Source organism: Sarcophilus harrisii, chromosome 4 (assembly GCF_902635505.1).
Source record: "Sarcophilus harrisii chromosome 4, mSarHar1.11, whole genome shotgun sequence".
In the NCBI taxonomy this organism is placed as follows: Eukaryota; Metazoa; Chordata; class Mammalia; order Dasyuromorphia; family Dasyuridae; genus Sarcophilus; species Sarcophilus harrisii.
In genome coordinates this window covers 233226583-233240949 of record NC_045429.1, presented here as the reverse complement: position 1 = coordinate 233240949, position 14367 = coordinate 233226583, and the positions used below count along the sequence as shown (strand labels likewise).

Below are 14367 nucleotides of genomic sequence, written 5' to 3'. Positions count from 1 at the left end.
TCTAGGCTTTGAGCAATTCGCCTTCAAATGACCAGCACTAGACAGCTATATTGATCAGGTTCAGGGGTCTGACTCGACCCACTGGATCTTCAATCAATTCAAGCCCCTTCAAATGGGACCTGTGGAATGACCCAGCTCAATGCCCATTCTCAGTAGGAAGTAGTGTCAGAAGATGAGATCATTGCCCCATACCTCTAAAACTTTGGACTCCATGTATTTGGGAAGGGACTGGAACTGACTGGTTGGTGAATGGACCCCTAGCTACTCAGTGTTTGAGTGGGTTCCCTGTAAGGAGTCTATCAATTCTGTGAAAGAGGGATATTAAAAATGCTCCTCCCCTGCCACAATAGTTTTTGGGACTTGCCTCTCATCGCAGGGTGAAAAATTCCAAAATCTAGGTATTGTAGTGACATGTACCTGAGTTTGGAATGTAACTGAGAGTACCTCTAGCACTTGAGCATGCCCCAAGCAAGCTTTGGGTGGTATTGTGGAGGTAGCACTCTCAAAACTGCTTTGTCTGTGAACTGAGTGGGCACTTGTGCACCAATGCAATTGATTATTCCTTTTACTCTGGCATTCAATGAAGAAAGTAAGGCTGAATAAAGAAGAATTAAGTTAAGGACAGTAACTGATGAATTCAAGTCTAGAAATCTAGTTCTGAATTTGGGTCATTCCTATTTTGGTGAATAAATATTACTGGATAAATTATATCAGAGAAGCAGTGAAGGGAATAGTAAAATAGTTAGATGCCACTAGCAGAATGGCATGGGAAAACAGAATGACTCTAGAGAGGTTGACAGGAAGAGGAGGAACATGTGTTACAATTTCACTCCTAGTACAGCTGTATCAAAGAATTAGCAAGAGAAACTGGGATTATCCATCCTGTGTAAGGAGATCTGTGTAGGGATTAATAGACTTTTATGAGGTGGCTACTTTTTACATCTCACCTCATAAACTAATAATATATACATATAAAATAAACTAATAAAAATAAAAATATGTTTGTGAAGGGCTTTATAAACTCAATAGTGGTGTTTATATTTGATCCTAATGACAATAGGGAACCTTTGGTATTTGAGTAGGGGACTGATATGTCCAGGCCTTGATCTTAGGAAAATCAATTTAGATGATGGTGGCCTAAACTAACATAGTGAGTAGAGAGAAGGCTATGTATGTAAGAAATATGGAGACTAGTGCTTGGCACTTAGATGGATGTCTAAAAAGTCTTTGGACTAGATTGACTATTACTTGATAATATATTTCTTATTTGTTATTTTTGATGGCACAGCAACTGTAAAACAGTGGCAAAGGTAGTTTTTGCCTTTCTTTCAAGTTAATGGTTCATGGGAACATTTTCTGAAAAATTCAGAACTTCATTTTGTTTTAATTTAAAAAGTTGTCAGAGTTGATCTTCATAAGATTTAAGATTTATCACTGTTTTAAAGTTTCTACACTTTATCTTTTTGGAACATCTTCTGTTCATTAAGGTTTTCTTTTACAGATATAAGAGAATCAATTGATGTTAACAGATCAAGCATAAATTCATAATAACAAAAGGTCATGCTTTGAAATTTTTAAAGTTATGTAGACTGTGCTATCATTAACAAGATTTTGGGGAAATAGGTTTTTTTATCTAGTCCATAATTTTTGCAGAAGTGGTGTTTTTTGTTTGTTTTCTCATTTACAGCTACTCATTTTACCTGATGGATAAAGAAGATACCGTTTGAGAATTTGACTCTTTCAATATACTGAGTAGGATACTTTCTCCATCTCCAAAATGCAGTTGATATGTTGATCTGTACTGAGTGATCACTTGGCTTTCCAGATTTTCAAGATTGAGTATGTTTCCTCCAGTGTCACTTGGAGAAACTTTTTCTATTCAAGATAAGATAAATTAAAGAGATGGAAGAAGTGAGATGTTACTTAAAACTCATGGACAGATGAGGAGCTCTTTTGGATTTCAGAATGAAATTAAGTCTTCTGAGCAAACTTATTCCAAATATTAAAAGTGAAATTAGGCAGCTTGTAAAGTTTAGGCTACATAATTGTGATAATGTTAAAATATATTTCACTGGTTTCTTGGTTTATTGGAGTTATCATAAATAAACATTAAAAAATCTTATGTGCTGAGTATTGGAATTTATTCATATATTTAAATGCATTTAAAAATAAAATGTTGAATTATAGATTTGAATTTTAATCTTTTTAGTAAAAAAGTGCCAAATTTAAACTTTCTGTTGATTTATCTTATAGTGGCACCATAGCTATCCTCTGCTATAAGAAGACCTGGGTGACATGCCTTTGACCATACTGATTTTGTGACTCTGAGAAAGTTACTTAACTTCTCAGTGCCAACTCTCTAAGACTATATGAGTTAGAAAAGGTGCTAATCTTCAGTGTAGAAATTGAATGTAGAATGTAGAATCTACATATAGAATCAATATAGAAATCTTCCCTATATACTAAGCAAATTACAGGTTCAGTCTTTCCCTATGAATGTATTTTAAATTCTCTTTGATCTTGGGCAAGTCATTTCATCTCAATTTTAGTTTTTTTCATCTGTTAAAAAAATAATATCTGCCTCCCATGATGGTTATGTGTTTAAAGTGAGTTTTATATGTGTACAGTGCTTAGAAACTTTAGGTTTTATCTTTTATATACAAGCTGATGACACACACACTGTTGCACCATATTCCATAGAAACTAATTTTATCCCTTTCTTAGCATCTGATAAAACTTTTTTCATATTTTATTTAAGTTTTAATCATTATGTTTCCACTTGATCACATCTTCATTAAATTTAAAATGCTGTTCCTGAAACAATTTATTTATGTCTTTTCCTGTAATCAGATTACCTTCCTAAGTCTATCTTTTGGCTCACATTCTTACTCCAATTTCAATTTCAACTTCTCATGCTTACTTTGAAATTGAATGACTACTGTACTATGATATGCATTCTATTCTTTTTATCTCATACTGTTATTGCTAATGATACTGTTTTCTTCACTGCCTAAATGTCTCCTCCCATAAAACCTCTGTGTTTGAAACAGATTCTTTATTTTAATTTATGTAGTTATTCTTACTATCTTTGAATCAGTTTTGACATATGTCTTTTCTAAAATGTTTTTCTAGTAACATTTTGCTTTGGAAAAAATGCAAAATAGTGACTTGGATGTTATAACTAAAGTTATTTCTTGAAAATATTTTTCTTCATATTTTAAATTGGACTTTCTGAATTTACAAAGCTTTCCAAAAAAGAGTTACATCATATTTTGAGGTCTTATTTTGACCTCAAATATCAACTTATAATTTTTATATTACTTTAAAGATGTTTTGCTGATGATTAAGGAGAGAATAATAAATGGTTATTAATAGGCTAGATTTTTGATAGAAGTGAGTAGTTTGACTTTTTTTGAAGACTGCTCAAGGAATAAAATTCTAATTTATCTTTTCATTGATTAGAACCTCTCCTTGTTATTATGTAATTATTTCTGAGATCCTGTGAACTACTTAATCTGAATTATAATTTTGAATGACTAGATTGAAGACATTTGTTGAACAAGTAGTCCCATAGGTAGGAAATCCTTTTTAAGTGTCCCTTTCATATTATTCCTTTTGTCAATTATTTTATCCTTTGGTTTTGATTTTACAAGTGACTTCATTCTGGTACTTTGTAGTGGCATTTGTTACTGCGTTTTCTTTATGGTTTTAAGTATTCCATTTCCCACTGTTAAGACCTGGATAATAGACCATAGCATTCCCTCCCCCTCTTCCCCTTTTTTCCCCCTTGCAATTAGGTCTGGGAAAAACTGAATTTGGAAAGGGCCCTCAGCTATGAGGCTCTGGCTCCATTCACATACCATTTTGACACAATAAAGGATAGCAAAGAAGAACATTGTCCAGTGGTGCCTGTCTCCCTGACTTGTCCTTCACTAGAATTATATGCCTGTCTCCCTGACTTGTCCTTCACTAGAATTATATTCCCTATCATATCAGAAGGGGCCTTAACTCCTTTATTTCCTAGATCTGAGTTTTAGTCCCCATCTTGTGAGTGCCCAGATCATTTCTGTCTCTGGGCTCTTTTCTTTGAAGTATCTTCCTAAAGATAGCAGCAGTTGCAAGATGTTAGATAAGGTAGTAGGCTAATTGCATGCCTGGCTTCTGTATCTTGCTTGCAAACTCTATTTAGTTAAAACATAAGCTCTTTATCTCAGTTTTTCTACACTTTGTGCTTTGGAACCTATTTTGGACCTTTAAAATTAAACCGGTCTCTACTTGCCTCATTTTATCCAGTACTATACCACATTGTAATATTGATGGATACTATAGACAAAGACTGTATCTTGCAGCTAGACAGATTTTTTTTTTTATATGTGAAGTAGAGGTACATGTACAAGTAAAACAAGATTCCTCTTGAGCCATGGACTTTAATTATCTTTGCTAGCTTTATTATCATTCATTTTGTTAACTATAAAATGCACTTTATGGGAAAAATAGTGATGCTGGTGCTTTTAATGTATATTTGACAAATATATATGTTTTAACTTGAAATGCTTTTATTTTTCAGTCATTATTGTAATGGGATAATGCAATAAATTCATCCACATCACCATTTCTCTTTCCTCAATTTATTTTTTGTCTTGTAAAGCATTTTATTGATATCTTTTGTCTTTATATAATCTTTATTTTATGCTATTTCTTCTTTTTACTTATCCATTAGAACTATTTCTTTGAAGAAAAGGAAAGAGAACAGAAACAATTTACCAAAATTAATCAGCATATTGTCAGATAATATATGGATATGACTTTATTATTTAAAAAACTTGTTCATAGTTTGATTTTTTAAAATTCAGTTTAGTAAGTTAATAATTAAGTGCCTACTCTAAGCCATTTTACTAAGCAGATACGAAGAATATACTACAAAAAACTTTTTTCTCCAAATTTTTTTTTCTGCCAGTTGTATATAAGAACAAAGTTGAGGAAATATAAACTATTGGATTCTGTTTGTATTTTTCTCAGTTATCAAAAATATTCTTAATTTTTTTGGGGTTGTATTTATTTTTTAAATAGGAAGGCATTCATATAATTCAGGAAGCATATTATATCAAAATATCTACATGCAGTTTAACCTCTTTTATGATTGAGTGAAAGGTCCTATTTCTTCCCCAGTAGTTTTCTATCCAAGTTAAGAAGATTGTAACAATACTTCCTGGTGCAGGTACTAAATTGGTAGGTATATTGGCTGAATATGTAAGAAATCTTTATAAATCATGGAGAACTGGAGAGAGCAATATCCTAGGATTGAAGATGGATAGATCTCATTTTTCAAATAAGGGATAGGAATAGAGCTTTTTATTTGTGTTTTTTTCATTGATCTTTAATACCTCTTTATTTGTTTATAAGTACTTTATATTAGTACATCTTTACATGTTGGTTATGGCATTGCTTTATAACTAATTCCAGAAACATTGCCTTTATTTTTTATTTATTATTTTTATTATAGCTTTTTATTTATAAGTTATATGCATGGGTAATTTTACAGCATTGACAATTGCCAAACTTTTTGTTCCAATTTTTCCCCTCCTATCCCCCATCCCCTCCTCCAGATGGCAGGTTGACCAATACATGTTAAATATGTGAAAGTATAAATTAAATACGTTATATATATATATATAAAATAGCTGTCCAAACAGTTATTTTGCTGTACAAAAAAAAATCGGACTTTGAAATAGTGTACTATTAGCCTGTGAAGGAAATCAAAAATGGAGGCAGAAAAAAATAGAGGGATTGGGAAGTCTATGTAATGGTTCATAGTCATCTCCCAGAGTTCTTTCACTGGGTGTAGCTGGTTCAATTCATTACTGCTTTATTGGAATTGATTTGGTTCATCTCATTGTTGAAGAGGGCCACGTCCATCAGAATTGATCATCGTATAGTATTGTTGTTGAAGTATATAATGATCTCCTGGTCCTGCTCATTTCACTCGGCATCAGTTCATGTAAATCTCTCCAGGCCTTTCTGAAATCATTCTGCTGGTCATTTCTTACCAAACAATAATATTCCATAATATTCATATACCACAATTTATTCAGCCATTCTCCAATTGATGGGCATCCACTCAGTTTCCAGTTTCTGGCCACTACAAAGAGATTTGCCACAAACATTCTTGCACATACAGGTCCCTTTCCCTTCTTTTAGATTTCTTTGGGATATAAACCCAGTAGTAACGCTGCTGGATCAAAGGGTATGCAGAGTTTGATAACTTTTTGATCATAGTTCCAAATTGCTCTCCAGAATGGCTGGATGTATTCACAATTCCACCAACAATATATTAGTGTCCCTGTTTTCCCATATCCCCTCCAACGTTCTGCATTATCTTTCCCTAACATTGCCTTTATTTGGCATTTTATTGGACAGGATATTATAGTTGAAATGTTTGACATATGTAGTTATTCTATATAATAGCTGTTCACCATATTCTCTTTTTTATTAAAGCTTTTTAATTTTCAAAACAAATGTATATATAATATATGTTCAACATGGTTAAATATATGTTAAATCCAATATATGCATACATATTTATACAATTATCTTGCTGCACAAGAAATATCAAATCAAAAAGAAAAAAATGAAAAAGAAAATAAAATGCAAGCAAACAACAAAAAGAGTGAAAATGCTATGTTGTGATCCACACTCAGTTCCCATGGTCTTCTCTCTGAATATGGATGGTTCTCTTCATCACAAGAACATTGAAATTGGCCTGGATCATCTCATTGTTGAAAAGAGCCATGCCCATAAGAACTGATCATCATATAATCTTGTTTTTGCCATATACAATGATCTCTTGGTTCTGCTCATTTCATTTACCATCATAGAATCTTATATTTAATTTAAAATTTTGACAAAATTCAACAATGTGTTGAAAGGATGATTAGTAAATATTTCTAGCAAATAATAGTCCCCAAAAATTGACACTAAGGGCACATCACACAATTTCTTTGTTTTTGGGAGAAGGTTGCTAAACTGACATCAGGAGAAACCTGTAGGTACAACTTATCTAGCTTTTGTACAACTTTAGCTAAACTCTCAAAGAAGTGTCTAGGGTCATACTACTAATTAGTGTCAGAACAGAAAAATACCAGTCTTCCCAACTCCAGGCCTAGTATTCTATTCTGCTCTTACAACACAATACCTGCCAATTCAGTACGTTTGAAGTTAGTTTAATGACTAGTCCTCAAGGGTCATTAATGGTTTTTAGAAGGAAATATCTAGTATAGAATCTTGGCGACTCTGTGCTTGACTTGAGGTATTGCACAATATTACCAAATGAATTGGCTAAAGGTTGATCATGTTTGTTGACAATGCAAAATTGGGAAGTTCCTGAATGATATAATAAAGCATAAAAAAGATTGACAGGCTAAAACATTTAATTCCAATTAGATGAAATTTAATAAGAATATTTATAAAATCTTTTACTTAAAATTATTAGCTGTGTCACTTAACCCTTTTTCTCTCAGTTCCCTCATCTGTAAAATGAGCTAGAGAAGCAAGTGACAAACCAGTCCAGTATCTCTGCCAAGAAGCCCTCAAATGGGATCACAAAGAATAACACTTGACTGAAATGACTGAACTACAGCAAGAATTCTTTTTAAAAAATTAATCAGTTTCAAGTGAATATGGGATAGAAATGGCTAGATAGTAGCAATATTTGGGAGTTTCATTGAACTGTGACAGCTCAATAAGCCAATGCTGTGAATATGGTAGCCACAATAGTGAATGAAATTTTAAGTTGCATTAAGATAATATTTGTGACTAGGGAATTATTATTTTTGCTGTGAAACCTGTTTTAGCACTACAGCTGACCATGTCTGGAGAATGGAGTTCATATCTGGACATCATATTTTAGGAAAGACTGGAGAATGTTCAGAGGAGGGCAACCAGGATGGTTAAGGGTTTCAATTCATATCATATTATTACTTGTTAAAGGACCTTGGCATAATTAGTTTGCCAAAGAGAATACTTGAAATGATTTGCTCATGATAGTTGGCTGTTTTCATATGTATTTGAAAGATTGTCATATAGAATGGTTAGATATGTTTTTTATGGATCCAGAAGATAGATCTAGGAATGGTGAACAGAAAGGACAAAATTAGATTTTGTGTAAAGACAAATTTCCCTATCAGTATAACACAAAGTATATTGTGTTGCCTTGGGAGGTAATGGGTTTCCCCTTATCTTTAATTAAATGTTGGGCATTGAGAATGTTGTAGAGAAGATCCTTGTTTAGATATGAGTTTCATGTTAAAATTCTTAGTATTCCCAAATTCAACAATCAGGTAGATCAGTGTATTGAACAATTTTGGGTAATCAGAACCGTGGTCACTATAAATATCATCTTAGACAATAATTTTTCTAAACAATTTAATCTATTCAAGGGTAAAGTCAGATAATTATGTTAATTAGATTGAGGTATCCTTGTACTCTTTGGTTACTACCTTAGTTCATTTTTTTTTCTAGGAGCTTAGATTTTTGTCTTAAATGTTAACTCAGAGTTCTCATTGAATGTGTTTCAATTTTTGGTAAATAATGGCAAAAAGACATGAATTCAAGACACTGGTAACTGCTAATTTAAGATTGATAAAGTTTCTCATTTTGGTGAGAACAAAGATTTATATCATCAAGTACATTAAAGAATGTAACCCAAAGAGGGAAGAAGTAGTTTCACTGTTTCTATAAGATTCTATATTTGTGAAAAACTACCTCAGAATCTATATGGGAGAAGAAATAAATTTCCAGTCTACAAAGAGCTAATAAGGGAATATTAACATTCTGTAGCAAGTAATTTTAATTCATTTGTATATGTTGGGGCAAGGAAGGATAATATTTGCAGTTTTAAAATTCTAAGAAACAAAACTGTATCCTTATACATATAATAAACATGCCGCCCACCTTCTGATAGAAGGAGATGGATAGTTCAGGGTGCAGATTTAGGTATATTTTTTGGATGTGATTGGTACAGGAAATTTATTTGTTTGATTTAGCAAATTTATTTCAGTTTTTTCCCCCTTGCTTTTTTGGAGTGAAATATGGGAAGATAGGAAGATCATGGAAGAAGATAGGAGATATTGATTTCATTAATTGAAAAAAATTAAAGAAGAAAAAAATAAAGAGGAAGAAAACATTGTAGAAATTAAAATTTTGTTGACCATGACAGAGCAGATTATCATCTCCTTTTCATCTGTAAATTTAACTTCTGTTAATGTAGCCTAATGTTTCATAAACTTTTATTTAGATAACTGAAATGTATATATTATGTTGTAATGTTAGGAAAACTTTAATATACAGTGAATTGATAAAAAATAATCAAGCCATTTATTAAGTTCCTCCTTTTTGCCAGGTATTGCATGAGGTTCTCAGATTACCAAAACCAAAGAGAGATAATCCTTTCCCTCAAGTAGCTTGCCTTCTATTTGGGAGACAACACATATATTTATTGGTAAGTACAAAAATAATACAAGGTGATTTTGACTGGGACATCACTAGTGGCTAAGTGTTCAAGAAAAACCTTATGTAAAAATTTCATACTTGAACTGAGTTTTGAAGAAAATTGGGGATTCTGAGAGGTTTGAAGTGCCTTAAAATTTAATATAATATGCAAAAAAATCAATAATAGGTTTTTTTTTCTTTTTGAATGCAGGAAAGTTTTATTTTACATTCTTACAAGAATGGGTTCCTAGGTTAGTAGACACTATCAGAAGTTGTTCTTAATGGAAAGTATACTGAAGTTGAGATCAGAAGACATAGCTCATCCTCATTTTGCTGCTTATTAATCATTTACTACAGGAAACCAGGTCAGACCATTTAGCTACTCCTACCTTTAGTTTCCTTATCTATAAAAATGAGTATAATCCTTTTTCTTCTTATCTTACTACTTATCTTACTGTTATGAAGGTGATAACTAGTATTGGCTGAGATGTGGAATAGAACACATCTCTCATCTATAATTGGGAAAAGTATATGGTTTGTTTCTCTTCCAATTTTTCTATGGTGTCATTTTAATATTAAGGTCATATTTACTGTGGATTTATTTATTGTGGAATGTAATATTCTCTCTAAAATGTAATATTCTCTTGTTGGGGTTTTCTTGGGGTCTCTGGAGGCAGCCTTCCTTTCAGTTCAGTAATCACAGGAGTATAGCCAGGGGTTAAAGTCCAAATCCTTTATTGTCTCTTTTCAAGTCTTATCTCCTTTTCTGCTGTCTGGTTAGCTTTCTTATAGTCCAGATCCTTTATTATCTCCTTCCTGGGGCTGGGCAGCTTTCTGGAGAGCCTTTCAGTCTGGCTTTGATTCTGAGAGCTTGACCTCCCGCCTGCCTTCTCTGGCTTCTGAATCTCCCCGACTTCCAAGGATTTATGCTTCAGCCTCCAGCCACAACAAAGATGGAAGATAGAACGAATCTGTCTCAGCATTCCAGAGCTTCTAGTGGGCTTGTCCTTTTTTGGCCCTGAAAACTTCTTGCTTATATGCTGTACACTGAGTACAAACCAATCATCATATCACTAGGAAACCATTATTTGTTGTAGGATTAAATCAATGCTGAACTAGATTTGTCTCTTCAATTACACTTAGTAATTCATTATAATTAGTACCTTGTTCAAGTTCTGGCCCATAACATCTCCTTGTAGGATTAAATCAATCATACTGAACCATGCTAAATTAGATAACTATTGTCTCTATCAATTCCATTGACTTAGTACCTTGTAAGAATCCTTTGTTTCAAGTTCAGAGTTCTGGCCCCTAACATGGAATATAACAATATTGATTCATCTGTATCTGGATTTCTGCAATTTCTGCAGTTGCTTTCCAGTTTTCTTAGTAGTTCTTATCAAATAGGGAATCATTTCCTAAATAGTTTGTTTACTCTTTTTTTTTTTTTGTACACTGGGTTACTGTTTCAGTTTTTCTTGATTCTTCTCTGTTTAATCTGTTCAGTTGATCTCTTTTTTGCAACAAGAATCAAATAGTTTCAATGACTTATTTTGTAATATAGTTTAACGTCTGAAAGTATGAATCTTGTTTTTACCTTTTTTTGGGGGGGGGAGTTATTTCCTTTGATATTATAGATCTTTTGTGAATTTTGTAATAATTTTTTTTAAAACTATTCCTTTGATAGTTTGGTATAACATTCAAATTGTAAATTAGTTTTGGATGGTGTTGACATTTTTATTATAGAATTGTCTAGCTATGAGCATTGGATGTTCTTCAGCTATTTAAGTTCTTTTTTTTTTTAAAGGAGCATTTTTTTACTGAATATATACTCATATTTTGTATGCTTTGGTAGATTGACTCTCATGTTTGATATACTTTTACTTATTTTGATTTGGACCTCCCTTTTATGTTTTTTTAACTTAAATTTTATTTTAATTAAATACTGTTGATTTTGAAGGTTTTGTAGTCTGTAACTTTGTTGAAGCCATTATGTAAATGAGTATCTTTGCTGATTCTTTAGCGTTTCTTAAGGAAACATTATCAGCAAGTAGGGATAATTTTTAATCTCTCTTTAAGCCTTTAATTTTTTTCTCTTGTCTTATTATTATTGTAACATTTCTGGAATTATGTTAGTGATAGGGAAAGTAGGAGTCCTTATTTTTCTCCATTATTTGTAAAGTTTCTAGTATGCCCTATAATGTATGATATTTTCCTTTTATTTTATATGAATATTTTTTATGATATAGAAAGATCCATGTTTCTTTTCTTTGTGGAGTTTTTAGCATGTTAGTGTTGTGCTTTATCAATTTTTTTTTCTGCATCTATTGAGATAATCAGGTAGTTTTGTTTTTAGTGTAATTGATGATATTCCTAATATTGAACCTCCTTAAAATAAATCCAACTTGGTTATAATGAATGGTTGCTTTTTTGGATTTTGCTGTATTCTATTTTACAGGATTTAACTTTTACTTAAAATTTTTTAATTGTGGTTTATTCATGGCATTGGTAGATAATTCCTCTTTGCTCCATACTGCCCTGGGCCATTCTTCTTGATCTATATCTTGCAGCTGAATTCAAATGACTTCAGATGTTTGAAATGGAAATAGAACTAGCTATAAAAGAACTACCAAAAAAAATCCTGATCCAGGTGGATTTTTAGACAAATTCTCTTAAACTATTAAAATAACAAATCATTAGTACTACATAAAATATACTCAAAAATTTGAAAAAGAAAGCAGTCTACAAAATTCCTTTTGTGAAACAAATATAGTATCAATACTTAAAATAGGACAGTTATTGTTCATCTTTTGTTCTTGAAGAATGGGATTTCTTAAATTTTTTTCCATTCGCAAACCCTTTTTACCTCAGAAATTGTTATGTGCCTCCAGGTAAACAGGTTTATAAAATAGGTACACAAATCAAACATTTACTAATAATAAATCATAATTTTACAACTCACACACACTGACCATATGAGACCATATGGGATCAAAATTAAGAAGCTGGGTTGAAGAGGATCATGACATTAGGAACAGTGTGTTAACTGGTTTAACAGGTTAACTGAACTGGATTTAAGTGAGGGAGGCTAAGTAAAGTCACCTAGAATCACTTTCTCCTCTGAAGCCATCTGAGTTCAGCTGCAAGATATAGATCAGAAAGAATGCAGTTTGTTTGCTTTTTACCATGTCTAAATTTTGCAAGTTTCTGGCTTGCATTTGGTTATATACAATAATGACTCCTGTTGGTTTCAACGCCCATCAGCCAACTGGGAAAAGCTGTTGGTTCACAGTGGCAGAATTGTAGGCTTCACTTTTTTCTGGGATTCTTTCTTTGCTTATTCTTCTACAGGCTATGCTAGATGCTAGAAATGAGACCCTGTTCATGCCTGGGGTCTGAGCCATGCTGTTGTTGGTGGCTTTTGAACTTCCTTTTCTCTATATATCCCAGAACTCCCTATATGAAATGCCACTTCTCTGTGCAAGTCCCCTTCACAGTTTGCCCTGGATCTGTGACCCAAAATTGGAGAGTGAGTAAAAGAGCTGGCAGTTGTCACCTGTTCCTGTCACAGTGACCCAGTATAGATCTGAACCTTCTCCTGCCCTGGTACACAGCCTCTCTGTGGGTGCTGGAGTATTCTTCACATGGGGTGCTTCTGCCCCGATTCAATCCCCAATGTTCATAGTATCTGTAAACCTCCCAATCTGATTTCAGTCATAGTTGATTATTGTGAAGTGTGTGCAATGTTCTTTGTTCTGTTTACTTCATTCAGTATCAGTTCATATAAATCTTTTTAGATTTTTCTGAAATCCATCTGCTCATCTTATAGCATGATAGTATTCTATTACATTCATATACCACAACTTGTCCAGACATTCCCCAGTTGATGGGCTTTTTATACATGCAGGTTCTTTTCTCTTTTTTAAGATCTCTTTGGGATACAGATCTAGCAGTGGTTTTGTTGGATCAGAGGGTATGCTCAGTTTGATTGCCCTTTGGACATAGTTCCAAATTGTTTCTAGAGTGATTAGATTAATTCACAATTCCACCAACATTGATTATTGTCTCAGTTTTCCCACATTTTCTGTGAAGACATTTAAATGTAAAATGAGAGTTTATATTTTGTTCTCTAAGTAATAAGGAACTTCTTAAGTGTGAGAAGGGGTTGGACCTACCCTTTAGGAAAATAACTTGTTGGCTGTGGGGGATGGGTGGGAGGAGAAAAATATGAGACTGGAAAAAAAAATACAAGTCTTTTGTAATAATCCTTGTAAGAGATAATGAGGGCCTGACCTAGGATATTGGCTTTTTCAACATTTCAAACTCTGTTATTTCCCTTTCACCTTTATAGCGGAAGATCTTTTGAATATTTAGGAAAACATCTTAGTGGAATTAAGAAAAGGAGCTGTTCAAAATAAACTGAAAAAAGGAACAAATTTAAAAGTGGGAGGAAGAATGGATTCTAAGTTTGTGAAAAGTACTTGGCAGCTCAAACATTACCATTCTGGGATGGCAGTTATTTTGAGTTTAGAGCAAGTTGAAGCTGAGTTGAATTTTAATTGATGAATAAATGTCTGTGCAATTAAATTAAAAGGAGTGGGACTTTATTATTTATAGGCCTTTACTTTATTAAAAAAAACCCTCACTGGAGGCTTGTTGTCTATATCTGTTTTGATAAAAGGTAAATATTTTTCAATTCACTGGTATAAATGAGTGCCTTTTATAATAAATCGAATAACTATAAAACATATATTGGATTTTTATGGGCTTAATGGACTTAAAGGAAGAGGAAATCATTCACAGCCATGTTGGCAACTAAAGGTATGATGCCAAAAAAGAAAGTAGGATAGAATGAATTCATTATGAGTTATAAATAAGCTT

The 14367-nt window shown here is 32.7% G+C and overlaps 1 protein-coding gene across 5 annotated transcripts in view; it reads left to right on the top strand.

Annotated features, from left to right (window-relative positions):
• The window catches only part of MYO6 (myosin VI), a 192988-nt gene that overhangs the window by 39099 nt on the left and 139522 nt on the right, over window positions 1-14367 (top strand). For all 5 annotated transcript variants that reach the window (XM_031964609.1, XM_031964611.1, XM_031964612.1 and 2 more), the window contains exon 2: window positions 9398-9496. The gene's annotated coding sequence lies outside the window, so the exon portion shown is untranslated. The remainder of the gene's footprint in view (window positions 1-9397; window positions 9497-14367) is intronic.